Source organism: Papaver somniferum, chromosome 3 (assembly GCF_003573695.1).
Source record: "Papaver somniferum cultivar HN1 chromosome 3, ASM357369v1, whole genome shotgun sequence".
Classification (NCBI taxonomy): Eukaryota; Viridiplantae; Streptophyta; class Magnoliopsida; order Ranunculales; family Papaveraceae; genus Papaver; species Papaver somniferum.
The window spans coordinates 176,625,682-176,645,156 of record NC_039360.1 but is presented as its reverse complement, the minus strand read 5'-3'; positions in this window follow the sequence as shown (position 1 = coordinate 176,645,156).

The following is a 19,475-nucleotide window of genomic DNA, read 5'->3' as shown; positions in this document are numbered from 1 at the left end:
ATTAGAAAAAGATAGTGTTTCTTCCTACCTTCTCATTCGCAGACTTTCTTTTATGTGCGACAACCTTATGCTGTGATTTGGGATTGTTAGGGTTCTGAACTATAAATTTAGTGTTGGAGCCGTTTTTGCTGAAATAACAAGAGTATGTGAATCACATAGACAACATCAAATAAGGAAATAAACAAGATCAATTTCAAATATATCAATTCAGCAAAACTTATAAAGAAGAAAAGAGAAGACTAACCTTGATGAATCCATGAAAAATAATGGCAGGGAGATTGTCTCGAAGAAAATTAAGAACTATGAAGATCTAGTATGAAGATGAAGCAGAACTTAAGAAGGTTGAATAAGAAAGAAGAAAAGTTGCAATAATGGAATTTGCAGGAGAACGATGAAGTTGCAGAGAAAATAGAAAGAAGAAAAAAGAGAGTGAGAAGGAATATATATATAGAGGAAATTTCTCCTCGAGAAAATCAACACGATTAATACGGAAATATATAAGCAGTTAAAAGGCAACGGTTACAAAAGACGTGTCGAGAAATAAACGGAAGAAAGAATACGTGTGATAAATGCAGAATATAAAGAAGAGAACAGCTGCGACATTTCTCACATCATTCTCTACTTGGTACATAAGATATGAGAAGAGGCAATATGTAGGATCAGAATCTCGCAACAATTGTGTCTCAGCGAAGTTATCAATGGTACAACACAATAGCGTCGCAGAACAATTTCAGAAACGATGTCAGCAAGGATCATGAGAAAGATGTGATAGTCCTGCGAAAATATGAGAGCTTGCGAAATTAACATTTGTAAGGTTGCGAGAATGTCGCAAACCATATCCGAAAATAAAGGATAGATTAGCTGTCATCCACTATGTATTTCCTTATAAATAGTCATTCTAGTTGTAAAGGAGGGGGAGATCTTTTTTGAGTAAGAAACAAGTAATAGGAGAGAGAAAGTTCAGAGCAGAGATCATTCTTGACTTCTTTATCTTTCTTGTAAGAATATTCAAAAATTAATCAATAAAATTAAGAGTGTAAACCTAAAAATGATTTGATCAACAATGAAATCATATGAGGGGTGTAGTGTAGGATTTCCTGCAACTACAAGTTTATTACACATCCATATTCTATTCCTAGTGATTTTTCTAACCAAAGTATTCCTAGTTTGGAAGAAAGCATGAGCTTGTTTATGCAGGCTACTCAAAGATCTATGGCGAACTTAGAGCATCAACTAGACCAGCTTGCTAGCCAACTGAATGAGCGAGAGAAGGATCAGATCTCAAGTCAAATCCAGCCTAACTCCAAGGGTCCTTTACTATACTCTAAGAAGTGGATGGATCATTGATAACCATGTTAGTGATCCTGGGGAAAACGAGCAAGTTAGGAACCCGCCTACCATTACACAGGTAACTCCTTCAACACCAAAGGAAACAAATGAAACCGAGAAAGGTAAATCTGAGATTCCTTATGTTCCCCGCGCTACTTTTCCTCAAGCATTAATACCCCGTAAGAAAGGAGTTAGCTCTAATAACATCTTAGAAGTGTTTAAACAGGTTAAAGTTAACATTCCTCTCTTAGATGCCATTAAACAAATTCCTTATTATGCCAAGTTTCTAAGAGATATGTGCACTGTGAAACGAAAATTGAATGTACATAAGAAAGCTTTCCTTACTGAATAGGTAAGATCGATTATTACACAGAAAACTCCACCCAAATTCAAAGATCCAGGTTCTCCTACGATTGCTTGCACTGTAGGAAAACGTAGAATTGAACACGCATTGTTAGATTTAGGGACATTGTGAATCTCTTGCCATATTCTGTGTATGTGCTATTAGAACTTGGTAATTTGAAACCCACTAATGTTACCCTGCAATTGGCTGATAGGTCCACAATAATTCCTATAGGAGTGGTAGAGGATGTTCTTATACAGGTTGAAACTTTTATTTATCTCGTTGACTTTATTGTTTTGGATACTCAGCCTGTCTCTAATCCTAGTGGGCAAATTTCCGTCATCTTAGGTAGACCTTTCTTGGCTACCTCAAATGCGGTTATCAATTGTCGGAATGGAATCATGAAGCTTACTTTTGGGAATATGAAAATGGAGATAAATATGTGTCACCTTTCGAATTCATCTTCAGTTTCTGAAACTTGTGAACATGTATGCATGATTGATAGTGTGAAGGATTCTACTTACTGTTACAATGAGAATCTCGAAAATCTCGAAAACATATCTGAAAAGTTTGCAGATTGTAAGGAGTGCACTAAATCTGAATTATTAGATATTTGCTTATCTTATTCTGCCGATTCTGACAATCATCATTTTCATGAAATTGTTGCGTTGAATCTCTCTTTCCATGATCTATCTACTAGTTTTCAGAGTACTTATATGAGTGTTGAGAATATGGATACTGGTCAGGTCATTCACATAAACAAGTTGGAATTGAAATATGTTTGTTTAGCTCCTTCCATCAACTCTAATGTCCTCATGTTGATGCCTCTTTTTCCTAGTGAACATAATGTGTCCAGCAGTATCAGTTCGGTAGATTTAGAACTAGATTTAAGGTATACGACATATGTTGAATTGTCTGAACAATGTGTACTTATTATCCGTGAGTCTGATTTACTTCGTATTACCACACATGACTGAGCAGGTTCGGATTATGTTCCGAGTAGGATTGAATTCAGTTTGCTTAGCTCTCTGGGTACTAATCATTTTTTCCGCAGGTTCATATTTTCAGCTGTTTTGATTTGTTGGGTTGATCCCCAACTTTTCAGACTTTATATATATGCTTGGCAGGTTGCTGTTGTGTAACATCTTTGGTTTGTTTGAGATTACTTGCTGCGCGCAAGCAGGGAAACAAATATATTTTGCTTCATGGGAGTCAACCCATCAGATTTGTTCCCTTTACTCTATCTTTTATTTTTATTTGCCTATTGCATGGAAGGAATTTTCCACCTTGGATTTTACTTTGAGTGACTCAATTTACATTGAGGACAATGTAAAGTTCGAGTGTGGGGGGGGGGGGGGGGGTTTGCATAATTTTTGTAGGTATTTACTTTATTTAGAATAAAGAAAAAAAATGCATGACATGACCAGCTGTTGAGTGGGTCTTAAAATTTTGCTTTTGCACGATATGACCAGCTATTGAACGGGTCATTCTGATCACCTGTCTCGCTATTTAGCAGACATGTCTACACCACTGTTTAGTGGTTCGTCTAGCTGTTTAGCGGACTTCTCTAAACCACTGTTTAGTGATTAGTCTCGCTGTTTAGAAGACGTCTCTCCATATCCAGCTGTGTAGCGGATATAATATTTTCTTCTTTTGCTTGGGACTAGCAAAATGTAAGCGTGGGGGAATTTGATAAGCACGAAAGTGCGACACTTTTATACCCGCATTTACACTAGATAGGTCTCGTTAGCTTGCTAATAATATTGTTTTAAGCCTTTTCCAGGAATTACAAGACATTCTTTTCACCCGGAAGATAAATGGCTTAGAAACCAAATTGACGTTTGCAACTTGCCATGCCAAAGGAGTCGGAGCTTAGGTAAGCCAGCAACTCATGGGACGCACCATCTTACCATCTCAAGGCCTGGGAGTAGTCATATAACTTCACAAAGATTTATCTTTGTAAAGCCGAGCATGTGGGTTACACAAGGGAGTAAAGATGGTCAAACGTGGCTTCATTACAGCCACACTTTGTGAGTAAAATGTAAAGGGACTATATTTCCCTTCTCTATCAAAACCAGATCCATTTTTTCGTTCATTTTTGTGGAATGTTCAAGCAGATAGTTTTTTCCCCCATTTCAAGATGCAAGGTCAGTTCTTACAGAGAAATGTTTGAAATTGAAGACCAACGACGACAACAGGAAATTAGGGTTTGTTGGTGACGAAAATTGATACAGCTCTTGAAGATTTCAGGTGGTTGAAGGAGACATGGAACTGCTGATTAGAAAGATGGAAATCAAATTTATGTTTCCGAAATCAGAAGTATCAGCCTGTGGAGTTTCAAAGAAGGGGATTTGAGGCAAGAATACAGGAATGGGATCTGTGTTGCAGGCGGTGGTAGTTGTAGCTACAGAAATTTGGGGATTTTCGGAGTGCAAAGGCATGGGTGGTGATTCAATTGACTTGATTTAGCGCCTGCAGAATGAGTTCGATTGTGAACTGTGATGCTCAAGGTGTCTCTGATGTATGGGGTTCTCGATTTGCTAGTGGTGAATGGATGACGGGATGAGCTCGAGATAGTCCTTCTTGTAGATGGGGAAAACGGTTTGCTGGTTTTTAAGGAATTGAGGAGACGACCGTACGGAGGAGACTCCTCGAAATGAGCGAAATGTTAAACCTCACACAGATGCACCGCTGCAAAGGGGGTGCTTTAGATTCGAGAGATCAATCTGTAGTACTCCGGCCTAAATCAAGACAATGATCGTTCCAGAGTAAATTCGGTCACAAGAGAGGATGGGTTGATCTGTAGGAGGGAAAATGGGAAATGTGTGGAATCAATGGTAATCAAAGATTGTGGGTGAGTGAATTCTGAATATGATAAGCTCTGAATGATTGAAATTTCTCAATCGATAGTAGTTGCTCAATTGATGAGTTGATGATCTCGTGTTGTAGATGAGACGTGAGATTGATGATATTGTTGATGCCGATGATTCAATCATGATTCAGAAACTTATTTATATTGTTGGAATTTTAGACACCATGATTCCATGAAGTGTGACAGTTGATGGAATCAAGAAGTGGGGAAGTTGAGATCGTGTTTGAAACCAGTTGCTCAAAATGTGGAGACTTGGTCGATTTTCCACCCACTACCTCGTGAATTCCTTCAACTGATTGCACGACTTGCTCACATTCCATCGTGTGTTTGAACACACGTGCCGTAGACCGCCAGACCAAAAACCCTAAGTGATATCCCCCCAAGTGACACGATTGACGTCTCGTGGTTTGTTAGTCAATTGATGACTTCGTGGTTTGATGGGATGATGAGTCCATGTAGTTGCTGAGTTGAACATGATGTTCTGAAACTCATGAATTGAACATGTCATGAGACAGAGGTATGGTTCTTACGATGAAGTGAGCAAGTATTGCTCATTCGATGGATCGTTGAATATTGATTGTTGAACCAATATTCCTTGGTTTGAGAAAATATTTATCATCTGAGAAAGTGTTGCTCATGTGATGAATTGTTGAATATTTGATCGTCTGAGCATGTGTTGTTCATCTGATGGATTATTGGCAGCATGACCAAAATATTAATTAAAGTACTATTTGTTGAACCGAGCATAATTAATAATATTAATGACCATGAGGTCGTCGTAAAATTATTAAGGTTGGAATCTGGAATGATGATCCTTGGATTCAGAAACCCTAATTTGATCAATTGATGATCAATTCATGATTCGTCAGAATTTTAACCATGGGACGAAGGAGGGAGCGATTACATGGGACCGTGGATCAACCATGTAGTGTCCATATGCTCACGTGAGCAAATACAAAGAACTCCTGAAGAGTTGACGAGGCGAGGGATCAAATGCTGGTTTAATCATTTATTCGAAAATGCTCGTCTGAGCCTTAGGTGAGAAAACCTAATTAATTATGACGAGGCGAGGGACCAACCATGGAGTCATGAACCGGACCTGGGTTTTCACGTGACCTCCTGACGATCACTTCATGAAAATCCAAAGTGTTTGGGAGAGTTTTGGACCTAATACGAGCAATTGTGCAAATTAGGTCAAAACTGTGAAAATTGATGGGACCGGCTTCCGTGAGCCAAAGAGCCAATCTTGGTCGGTCAAGATAGCGTGCTCGTGTCCCCAAGGCGTCCGCGTCTCAGTCCTGAGAATTTTGATATTTTCTGGCGTGCAATTGAGCATCCATTCGAGAAAATATGCCAAAATTAGGGTTTCGACGAAACTGAAGAAAACACCATGAGATGATGAAAAATAATTATAAAATAAGGAATGAGGAGGCGTGGGACCGCCGTGGTCAAGGCATGGTCGGCCGGTCGTGACCACGGTCCCGTGGTGCCTTTTCCTTAATTTTATAATATTTTGATGATTTTATGAAAAATTCATGAATTTTGAAAAATTTGATGAATTTAGGGAGTTTCCATGAATTGAAGGAGTTTTCATGAGTTCAGGGAAGCAAAAAATATTAAAATAATAAAACAAGGGCGTGTGGGACCATGGAGGCATGGCCGGACGGCTATGGACCGGTCCCACGAGTTTTTCATAATTTTTTAACATTTTTTAGGTATTTTTGATGATTTGAGGGAATTTTTCCTAATTTGAGAGAAATACCATGAAATTAAGGAATTTGATGAATTCAAGGAAAACTAATAATAAAAAAAAGGGGCGTGTGGGACCGGCTAGGGCATGGCCGGCCGGCCAAGGCCCGGTCCCACAAGTTTTCATAATTTATTTTATTTTATTATTATTATTTGATGATTTGTGCAAAATACCATGAAATCAAGGAGTTTTTTCATGAAATTAGAGAAATAATAATAAAAATAATAAGGAACCGTGGGGTATGGGGCTGGTTGGAACCAAGGAATGGACGGTTGGCCAATGGTCACGCCCCACACTCCTTTCCTTAATTTTATATTATTTTATATGGATTTATGGAAGTACCATGAAACCGAGGAGTTTCCTCGAGACGAAGGAGATTTGATAAAATGAGAGAATTTTCATCAAATCATGGAAAATAATAAAAATGCATTAAAAATATAAAACTGTCGTGGGATTGACCGTGACACGGTCGGTCGGTCGTGTGTTCGTGCTCCCAACACCCTGGTCAATATTTTTAATTTTTTATTATTTTCTTCCCTATTTTGCATAGGTTCATCGTTTCGTTGTATTTTTGAAATACTCGTTCGTGCGGTGACTGTTAGTGTATCGTCGTTGAATACACCTTCACCATTTGAATCGGGGCTTACTTAGAGGTAGCTCAGACGCCTGGTTGTTGATTATTTATTACTAATTATGGAATTCGGTGGAGAATAATCCACAAAACTGAGCAATAATATGTTTATTATTAATTCATAAGATCAGCTGAGGATTCGACTACGAATTCAGAATAATAAAGTGAGCACTACCATTCCATGGGATCGTAGATTCGATCGTAGAATCGGAGTAATTAAGATTTATCTATTACCATTTATGAGACCAGTTGTGGATTCGATCATGAAATCGGAGTAATGAGATAATATAGTTATTGTTATTCTATGAGATCAAGCTGTGGATTCGATCATAGAATCAGAACAATTATTTATTTCCATTCCATGGGACCAGTCGTGGATTCGACCATGGAATAGGATCAATTGTTATTGTCATTCCATGGGACCAGTCGTGGATTCGACCATGGAATAGGAGCAATAATAGATTATTCTGGGATTTCAGTAGTGAATGTCACGGCAGAATTAATCTTAATTAGGAATAATTAACTTTGTGGATATATACTAGCAGAGCAAGCTGTCTAGGAGCATAATTATCCCGATATGAGCTTGTCGGTAAGTCATATCCTTTATATAGTCAGGGTAAACTCATTTTTTGTTCCTGAAGACGTTATCGCTCTATACTAGCAGAGCAAGCTGTCCAGGAGCCATCCATCTCGTGATACTATATAGAAATAATCACCGAAAGTATTCAGTATTCATGAGATATGCCGTTGTCCAGTCGTGAGACTACATATCTACATGTACTCTGAGAGAAAGTACTCTCCGTTGAGAATTCGATGAGAGACCCGTGTCTCAATATTCACGTTTGATTGCTGGATCAGAGCTTCATATAATTATGAGTTTACGATTTTATCCTTTGCCGAAAATTCACCATCTACATTAAGTCCCCTGCTTACTTAGGAAAGCTGTGTTCCTCAGTCAGCATTAAATGGTGATTTTCCGGCCATAAATAATAATAATACCAGTAATTGAACTTAGTCGTAAGTTGAGACGTTACCGGATTTAGAGAGCATGAGCAAACCACGACTTGATGAAGGCTTCAATGTCATGATTGGAGCGTCGTTTGATGAGCATAAATTGGTGTTGAACCGCTGGTTTGGACGACGAGTCCGTGGTCGGTTAGGATTCGCGGGTTGTCCCAATAAGGAAATCCTTATTTTAGGAATAGACGCTCGTTTGTTCATTAGTTTAAAGAACAAACAAAATAGACTTGAGTCTAATGATATAAAGTTTTGTTTATGAGCTTTCACGAAAACCAAAATTTTATCTTTGTGAGATTTCACAAAATGGAATAAACTCATATTTTGTAAAATCATTTTTTGATTTTGAACAACTGTTGAAAGTAGACAATTATACATGGTGAAATAATGTCTGTGAGTTTCGCGATATTATAGTGTATGCACACATGTAGAAAACCAGCAAATGTTCATATGAAAGGTTATGTGAATTATTCATAGTTTCATGAAAAGTCAAGTGCTGGTTTTAAATAATGAATTTTGCTCATCTTGGCAAGTTTGAAGAGGCGAGCAAGTTTTTCGAGGGTTTTACGTTATTATCACTAAGTTCGTGAAACGTAAATAGGTAAGAGTGGAGGATTACCATTTTTGTAGACGTTGTTGTGAGCACCTTTAATCCATGATTCATTGTTCTGTCGAATCCTGCGCTTTGTATGAACGATGTGCTCTGAGTGGTGAGAGATCCTTCATACTGAGTTGTATTCCTGGTTATTCCGTTAGCTTTACCATAGGATGATCGTGTAGTGAGATCCCGGATCAATGTAGACTCCATGGAAATGGAGGAAAATCTACGGGAGCGGAGAGCCCAGAAGTAAGGACTGTAGGGTGTTAGCAAATGACGTGCAGTCCCCAGCCGCTCCTTGTGTCATGACTTTACCCGTGTAATTAGGATCATGAGATCAAGGTTTGTTACTTCTTTTCAGACTTTTGCTCCATCGATTGACGGTCTTCAACTTGTTCCCGGGTAAACGATTCATGAATCCAGCACTGATGAAGAAGTCGATGTAAGTACCCTTTTTTGTGCACGTGATCGTGGCATCTCCTTGAATGACATAATAATAATTGTTGTTGACGAACCCAGGAAGAAATCATGGTATATAAGCATTATGTTGATGAAGCGTGCTCTTCTTTGGGATATGAGAATATGGAGAGTTCCCAAAATCCCGAACCGAATGAAGATAATGGAGTTGCCAACGGAGATTCCAACATTGCCGAACCCTCAAATGGTTTAGAGACTCCCCTAGTAAGTATATCTCCTGTGACCTCTTCATAGAAGTATGAAATTGCTGATTTGTGAGTTAATGAATGAAAACCCATGTGAATACACGAGTAATTTTGCCGAAATACGTCACCAGGAAATTTCAGACTTCAGCCTTTAGTAAAAACGCTGTAGAATCTTCGTTTGGGGTCGTATTTTTGACATCTCCGTATGTATCCTCAAGCCCAGGAAATTTCAAAGCTTTAGCAAAGAAGTTTTTTGAGTTTAGAGCCTGTTGAGGATCCGAAATCGACGAAACAGTAAACTTCCAGGAAACCTTCAGAAAATTTACAGCTGGCATGTGGTCCAATGTTTTGGCCAAAACTCTTCGCTCGTTAGTCCAATTGTTGTGAATTTTGGATATGTTGTAGAGGACATCCATACGAAGAAAATGGTATATGAACCATACCTAGATTCTTCACCAATTGCTCCCAGATCGTCGGTTTGTTCAGGACAGCATAAAATTATTTCAGACGGGCTTGTTGTAAAACACTCATGTTGCGTCTTTAGACCATTCGCTTGTGTCTTGAACGGTTGGTGAAGGATTGATGCCATTAATTCAATTGAGATCAGGACTCCTTGATTGGCACATGATCATGGTGCTTGATTACCACCTTGTTTCTGTCAGTCGTAGAAACATTACTTCTGAAACCCTGGTCATGGGACCATAAATGAGGTTGCTCTCAAGAGGGGATGATGTAATGACCATGGTTTCATGTCCTGGTGGCAGCATTCCTTTTATGATGAATGATTAGCACTGGAGAGCCCGGCACCAAGAGTGTTGGGCTGTGAAATTGATCGTCATGATCGGTGGACCGACAGTCCCCAGTATATTGTTGAATCTCCCTCTTTCGTTTTCCCTTCTTCTGTCAAGACCTAGATAGAGGACCCGGGTAGAAAAATCGATGTAAAGACCTAGGTGGTCGAAGTTGGAGGTACCTTGATGAAGGACTTAGCGAAAAGACCTGGTGGAAACCGATCGACTGTGGAAGTTATGAATCCCGTCCACGAATCTCCGGTTGCGCGTTGTATGCTCTGGAAGCTGTGGAAACCTCATATGACGTCGGAATTCGATGATTGACCCCAACCTTTGAAGCTAAGAGATTGAGTTATCACATGAGAAAAGAATCACTCAATTTGGAGTTGTAGAAGTCAGCCAACGAGGCGTGCACATTTGTAATTTGTAATCCCGTACAGATTTTTCAGATCTCGTAGACCTGACAGTAAAGGCCATATATTTTAGCTCGTATGTCTGATTGATGCACCCTTTTGGTATGTTGTAGAAGAGACATACACGAACATCTTTTGTTGAGGAAGTATTGTCCTTTTCCTCACTCATTGGTACGTTTTTGTAAACCCATGGGATGAAGTATGTTGTACTTTATCTGTAGAACATCTTGTAGAAGACTTTGGCTTGTGACCGTCCACCATGCAAGCTTTCGGAAGATGCTCATGCTAACGTGTTTTCACGTCTAGATACCTTGATATGAATCATTAGTGCTTGGAGAAGCCCGCTTCATGTGTAACACTTCAGAGAACGGTTAGTTGATGAAGCCATGTCATGAGGATGTTTCTCCCGTTGTTGATGCTGAGATCACGATTGAGTTTTCTCCATATATTCTTATTGATGCTGAGACCATGGAAGCATTTCCACCAGATATCCTTGTTGATGTCGATGCTATGGTTAGAGCTGCTCTAGAGATCGAAAAATGCTGGAACCATGATTATTCGTTGCTCCTCCATTCAGTGAGTATTTATATTGACGAACTAGTTAGTGAGTTGAGAATCCGGTATACTGGGAGTTCAACCTGAGTGCTTTTGAAAGCATGACTGTATCGTTAAGCGGCTTTGTAAGTGAATCCACATTGTTGTGGAAGATAGCAGCATAAATCTCCATTCTGGATCGGTGAAGGGAAGAAGTTCCTCAGTCATGCAGGGTTTTGTGATGTAGAGAAGTCCCCGTTGATGAAGTTTCACGGAATCGCCTCAGGTTGTCCACTGTATGTTGAAGGGGTTAATGCTATCCATGTATAAATGATGTTGCATATGCTTCAGAAGTATTATCATGGGATAATGAAGACTTATCGATTGTAGTTTAGTAATACTTTGATCGTGCTGGTGTTGAATCAGTGTAGAAATATATGTGTTGAAGCCACAAGCGCCATTATTGAAGGTGTACTCTTTGAATGGAAGTACAATTTGAAGGCTTCTTAGATGCTTGATTGTTGAAGCATCATATCCCTTAAGCATCAAATGTCGTAGATTTGATCATCTCGGCCCTGAGTATCTTCTGTTGATGCCGCATTCTTCTCGTTGCGGTAGTAAGATTCAACACTTGTGCAACCATCAGAGTTTTCTGATTTTGTGGCACACATGGACGCTCCTGTAAATCTATGGAGAAACGCCCAAAGTATTCTTTTCCATGCTTGGACATCATCTCGGTAATGAATGTTCGGTGCTCGATTTGGAGAGGCTACCATTCACAACGTCTTGCAGAGTTTCTAGCAGAATTGAGTCCCCATGCTAGGATAGCATGTGAAGAAATAAATGACGTAGACACGGGAGGAATGAGACTTGCCTGAGTGGGGAAACTCTTGATGAATGTCTATGCATCTTTTTCAGGTTCTTGCTTCAATCTCTTCAAAGTTTGAAATTCCTCCAAGTGCTCTGATGATGGTATGTCCGCAAAATCTTCTGGATCAGAAATTTCTTCGTTGGAGAGATGTGTAACCAGAGGCGCTTTGTAGGTACCCATCTTTTCAGCGTGGATCCAAGTTCTTCTGAAGGACATGTCATGTCCTGGATCTTCCTGGTTATGTGAAACATGGTTTCTGCCCAGTTTGGATTTATGTTCATTTTGAGAGTGATGTAGCCAGAAGTATTTCCGAGCGCTCCTTCAAGGTCTCTGACACGGGAGCATGAGCGGCTTCTTGTCGAGTGATGCCTACAGATCTGATGGTTTTCAGTGGAATGTTGTTGATGGCGGTGCCAGCATCGATCAACGTTCTTGCAAATTCGTTTCTTCTGAGATTGACTGTGGTAAGCAGTCCCCGTTCGTGCATCTCCTTGTCTGTGGATGAAGGTTTCAAGGAGTTTTCCAGGATGGAAAGACGTCTGACACAATATGATTCGGTGTTGTAAACATGTCTTTTCTTTGTGCCTTTGATGAATAGAGCAATTCACAGATATGCTCGATCAACGATTGAACTGCTTCTTCGACTGGTTGTTCAGAGAGTGTAAAGGTTCCGATTGAGAGAGGATTCTTGTGTACTCCTTCAGTCCCCAGTTGAAGCCATGGTGGATCCACCTTATATGTTGCAGTTACTTGTTGGATGATTGATGAGTCTATGAAGACGGCGGTACTTGGGATTCTCCATTTTTCCTTCAGTTGGCCCTCTATGATGAACAATAGATTGCATCATCTTAAACCCAGAATTCCAGTAACTCGATCACTTCTTCAGTTGGAAGATGGCAGTTTGAGTCCCCGATCATTTCCCCGTTCTTTGATGTCGGATCGAGGTTTGTGCATTTCAAGGTTGGCTATCTTTTACGCCTTTAGAGGAGTCTGGGATGTTGGAGAAGCGATCTTATGTCGTGTCTAGGATTTCCTTTCACTTCTTTCAGCAACAATGTTTGTCGAAGGCTGGAGATTGCAATGATTGTTGACTAGGCGTCGATTGATTCGAGGTTCTTTGATCTTGCAGACTTTGTTTTTCAGGAAAGCAGGTGCAGTAGTCTCGGATCGTTTGGCTGCTTCATAAAACTTTGAGAAAACATGGAACCGGAGGTTTTCCAGTAAAGCTCTGTAGACCGGGATCATTCTGTTGATGCACAAGTCTACTAGTTGCTGCGATGTGACGTTGGGTCGTGGAAGTCCAAGGCTTGAACTCTGAACCTTTTCACATAATCATCAAGATGTTCGTTGCTCCTCTGAAACATCCTTCCTAGATCAGAGATAGTGACTTGCTTTGACACGGAGAAGTATTTTCTGTAGAAACCATCAATCATCTCTCCTAAATCGGTGATACTTTCTGGTGCGATGTTGTTGTACCAGGTGTATGTTCTGTCTGTCAGAGACTTTGAAAATTCCTTCAGACGGACGACATGGTTGTGCTCGTGTTCGCCCAATAATTCCATAAATCGAGAAATATTTTTTTGAGTATTGGCAGCAGGATATGGAGGTTGGCGAAGATGGAAAAATGATGTCTTGTGTTTTCCTCGATCCTCAAAAGAGTGCTCCAGGTCTTCACGAGTGATGAAACTTGCAGGTTCTATTGCTGGAGAGTCATTTGCAGCGTTGCAGAATTCTTCATCATGTACAACATAGATGGGAGAGATTTCAGGATCAGCAGTTGAAGATGTTTTTTTAACTTTTCCTTTCTCGCGCTGAGGCTGAGTTCGTTCAGACGCAAGCTTTTCTGTGAGATTTTTGGGATAAGTACACAACTCTTTCTGTGCTGCAGCCACGTCAATATGAACCTTCATGAGATCAACAATGGCAGGATGATTTCCTCTGGTTTCTTCAGGAGATCAACGAAGAGTATATTGTTGATAGCGCAAGTCCCGTCACTTGCAGGGGTGATCACTGGAGCACCATTGCTTGGAGCAGTAGTAGTAGCATGTTGCGTCGGAGGAGTGGCATTAGCTGTACCACTAGAGCTTGCGATATTAGGATCGGGTTTGAACCCGAATTGGTAGACCTAATACCGTCCATCCTTGTGAGAATTGAGATTGAAACCGAGAGAATGATCTCCCACTGTGGTCGCCAATCTGTAGATGGGGTAAAACGATTTGCTGGTTTTTAAGGAATTGAGGAGACGACCGTACGGAGGAGACACCTCGAACCGAGTGAAATGTTAAACCTCACACAGATGCACCGCTGCAAAGGGGGTGCTTTAGATTCGAGAGGTCAATCTGTAGTACTCCGACCTAAATCAAGACAATGATCGTTCTAGAGTAAATTCGGTCACAAGAGAGGATGGGTTGATTTGTAGGAGGGAATCTGGGAAATGTGTGGAATCAATGGTAATCAAAGATTGTGGGTGAGTGAATTCTGAATATGATAAGATCTGAATGATTGAAATTGCTCAATCGAGAGTAGTTGCTCAATTGATGAGTTGATGATATCGTGTTGTCGATGAGATGTGAGATTGATGATATTGTTGATGCCGATGATTCAATCATGATTCAGAGGCTTATTTATATTGTTGGAATTTTAGACACCATGATTCCATGAAGTGTGACAGTTGATGGAATCAAGGAGTGGGGAAGTGGAGATCGTGTTTGAAACCAGTTGCTCAACGTGTGGAGACTTGGTCGATTTTCCACCCACTACCTCGTGAATTCCTTCAACTGATTGCACGACTTGCTCACATTACATCGTGTGTTTGAACACACGTGCCGTAGACCGCCAGACCAAAACCCTAAGTGATATCCCCCCAAGTGACACGATTGACGTCTCATGGTTTGTTAGTCAATTGATGACTTCGTGGTTTGATGGGATGATGAGTCCATGTAGTTGCTGAGTTGAACATGATGTTCTGAAACTCATGAATTAAACATGTCATGAGACATAGGTATAGTTCTTATGATGAAGTGAGCAAGTATTTCTCATTCGATGGATCGTTGAATATTGATTGTTGAACCAATATTCCTTGGTTTGAGCAAATATTTATCATCTGAGCAAGTGTTGCTCATGTGATGAATTGTTGAATATTTGATCGTCTGAGCATGTGTTGTTCATCTGATGGATTATTGGCAGCATGACCAAAATATTAATTAAAGTACTGGTTGTTGAACCGAACATAATTAATAAGATTAATGACCATGAGGTCGTCGTAAAATTATTAAGGTTGGAATCTGGAATGATGATCCTTGGATTCAGAAACCCTAATTTGATCAATTGATGATCAATTCATGGTTCGTCAGAATTTTAACCATGGGACGAAGGAGGGAGCGACTACATGGGACCTGGATCAACCATGTAGTTTCCATATGCTCACGTAAGAAAATACAAATAACTCCTGAAGAGTTGACGATTTGTTGGTGAAAGAATGATCAAATGCTGGTTTAATCATTTATTCGAAAATGCTCGTCTGATCCTTAGGTGAGAAAACCTAATTAATTATGACGAGGCGAGGGACCGACCATGGAGTCATGAAACCGGCCCTGGGTTATCACGTGACCGCCTGACGATCACTTCATGAAAATCCAAAGTGTTTGGGAGAGTTTTGGACCTAATACGAGCAATTGTGCAAATTAGGTCAAAACTGTGAAAATTGATGGGACCGGCTTCCGTGAGCCAAAGAGCCAATATTGGTCGGTCAAGATAGCGTGATCGTGTCCCCAAGGTGTCCGCGTCTCAGTCCTAAGAATTTTGATATTTTCTAGCGTGCAATTGAGCATCCATTCGAGAAAATATGCCAAAATTAGGGTTTCGACGAAACTGAGGAAAACACCATGAGATGATGAAAAATAATTATAAAATAAGGAATGAGGTGGCATGGGACCGCCGTGTTCAAGGCATGGTCGTCCGGTCGTGACCACGGTCCCGTGGTGCCTTTTCCTTAATTTTATAATATTTTGATGATTTTATGAAAAATTCATGAATTTTGAGAAATTTGATGAATTTAGGGAGTTTCCATGAATTGAAGGATTTTTCATGAGTTCAAGGAAGCAAAAAATATTAAGATAATAAAAAAAAGGGCGTGTGGGACCATGGAGGCATGGCCGGCCAGCTATGGACCGGTCCCACGAGTTTTTCATAATTTTTTAATATTTTTTAGGTATTTTTGATCATTTGAGGAAATTTTTCCTAATTTGAGAGAAATACCACGAAATCAAGGAATTTGATGAATTCAAGGAAAACTAATAATAAAATAATAAAACAAAGGGGTGTGTGGGACCGGCTAGGGCATGGCCGGCCGGCCAAGGCCCGGTCCCACAAGTTTTCATAATTTATTTTATTTTATTATTATTATTAGATGATTTGTGCAAAATACCATGAAATCAAGGAGTTTTTTCATGAAATAAGAGAAATAATAATAAAAATAATAAAATAATAAGGAACCGTGGGGTGTGGAGCCGGTTGGGACCAACGCATGGCCGGTTGGCCAATGGTCACGCCCCACACTCCTTTCCTTAATTTTATATTATTTTTTATGGATTTATGGAAGTACCATGAAACCGAGGAGTTTCCTCGAGACGAAGGAGATTTGATAAAATGAGAGAATTTTCATCAAATCATGGAAAATAATAAAAATGCATTAAAAATATAAAACTGGCGTGGGATTGACCACGACACGGTCGGTCGGTCGTGTGTCCGTGCTCCCAGCACCCTGGTCAATATTTTTAATTATTTATTATTTTCTTCCCTATTTTGCATAGGTTCATCGTTTCGTTGTATTTTTGGAATACTCGTTCGTGTTGTGACTGTTAGTGTATCATCGTTGAATACACCTTCACCATTTGAATCGGGGCTTACTTAGAGGTAGCTCAGACTCCCAGTTGTTGATTATTTATTACTAATTGTGGAATTCGGTGGAGAATAATCCACAAAACTGAGCAATAAGATGTTTATTATTAATTCATAAGATCAGCTGAGGATTCGACTACGAATTCAGAATAATAAAGTGAGCATTACCATTCCATGGGATCGTAGATTCGACCGTAGAATCAGAGTAATTAAGATTTATCTATTACCATTTATGAGACCAGTTGTGGATTCGATCATGAAATCAGAGTAATGAGATAATATAGTTATTGCTATTCTATGAGATCAAGTTGTGGATTCGATCATAGAATCAGAACAATTGTTTATTGCCATTCCATGGGACCAGTCGTGGATTCGACCATGGAATAGGTGCAATTGTTATTGCCATTCCATGGGACCAGTCGTGGATTCGACCATGGAATATGAGCAATAATATATTATTCTGGGAATTCAGTAGTGAATGTCACGGCAGAATTAATCTTAATTAGGAATAATTAACTTTGTGGCTCTATACTAGCAGAGCAAGCTGTCTAGGAGCATAATTATCCCGATATGAGCTTGTCGGTAAGTCATATCCTTTATATAGTCAGGGTAAAATCGTTGTTTGTTCCTGAAGACGTTATCGCTCTATACTAGCAGAGCAAGCTGTCCAGGAGCCGTCCATCTCGTGATACTATATAGAAATAATCACCGAAAGTATTCAGTATTCATGAGATATGCCGTTGTCCAGTCGTGAGATTATATATCTACATGTACTCTGAGAGAAAGTACTCTCCGTTGAGAATTCGATGAGAGACCCGTGTCTCAATATTCACGTCTGATTGCTGGATCAGAGCTTCGTATAATTATGAGTTTACGATTTTAGCCTTTGTCGAAAATCCACCATCTACACTTCTGTTAGCTGAAGTTGATTTCATATTAAGGTTTGATACAAGAGCAAATTTGGGAATTTTGAAGTTAAATTAAATTAGCGATGTTCTTGGTTTTGATCTGGGTTCACTCATTGGTCGTAGTTGAATTTGTTGGAGTTGAAGAACAGTGAATACAAGGTACAGATTTTGGGGGGTTTGTGATTTCGTATGAACTGAATTTGAAGATGACACTCAAAGCATTCTTAAATTGTGATGTACAACGACAACAACAGATGGAAGTGGGTTGTTGTTGTGGCAGGAGTTGGGAAGTGATTCAGTTAAAGAAGGTGCTGGTAGATGGGAGAGTTTATGAGGTAGCAGCGGAACGAAGATATCAACAGTGTCAACAGATTTGGAGCTTGGCATTTCGTTGGCTATTGGATGAATGGAGCTCGGTTTGAAGCTGATTGACTGAGAGATTAGACAGCAGTGAAGAAGAAAGGTGTTGATGCCTTGGATTTCAGTGAGAATCTGGGTTCAATGAGATGGATAATTGACATGGCAAAGGGATAAGTTGGTTTCTGATGGTGTTAACTTAATGATCTATACAAGAGAATTGAGTCGTAATGTTGGAGGTGCAACCAGCTATGGCCGAGATAATGAAGGCTGGGGGGTCTACTAGGTTAGAATAGAACTGGTGCTGGTGGCTAGATATTTAGAGAAGTGCAAGGAAATAGGTGGAGTTGTAGCTGTTACCGGACTCAATACTGGTCTGGATTTGGAGACTGAAGTTGGTGTCACATTGGGCCTTGGTACCTGTTTCTCTGGTCCAGATTAGATTTCTTCGCAGCACATATATAAATATCAGACTAAAATGCAAAGAGGGATACGCCGTAATCAGGGAAGCAATTAGGTTTAGCTCCATTTCATTTGATTGATTTTCTATATGTTGAGTTTATTCTCTATATCATTTTTTATGGATTTGAGCAAAACCATGTCTAGCTAAATCTATTGTTAGGGTGAAGGATGAACTTGTAGGTTTTATTTACTCATGTTCTAAAACAAGGGTTTCGACCAAGTTTGAGCTTAATGTTATTTGTTTGAGTTTCTCTACAATGATTTATCTTCTATTCAATTTCTCATATTCTATGCCATGTATAGTCTATTGTTAGGTTGATAGAAATACTCACTGGACCATGTTATCCATTGTTTTATGAATATCCGAAGACTATGTATTCCATGTATACTTAGTACTAGGGATTTATAATTTAGGTTGAGAACAAACAATCTTTTATGATAACTCTTGTCTACAAGTCCTTAACGAAATATTTTCCGTGTGTTAGTAGCTAGGTTTGCCACTATGCACGATTATACTCGAGACCTTGATAGAATATAAGTAAAATTAGCTTGCAACGGATTCCGAAGCCCTAACATTTTCACATCCCTGATTTACAATCTTTATAAATTTGCTATGTTCGACTTGTTAGTTTATTTTCTTGGTACACAATCTCTGAATATTGAATTGGTTGGTTAGTTTTTGATATTGATTAGTAGTAGTTTTCACACTCCTTGAGGGAACGAACCATGCTTTCTATTGTGTGCTATTTTTGACACCGTGCACTTGCGGTAAAACAAAGTCAGGTTTCCGACGCATCACATCCATACTTATTATGTTTGTTAGATCACTGCTCGGTCGAACTCGCAAGCGTTCCTATCTCAAGCTTGTTTGTCAAGTTTAGTTTCCAAAACTATAAGTCTTGATTTCTAGTCTACTTATAGCTAAGTCTCAGACTAGGATAGAAAGTGTATTTTAGCTCTAGACTCCACGGCGTTCATCATGCAAAGGCGAAGAACTACTCAAGGAACTAGTGGATCTTCATCGACTAAAAGGTTTGT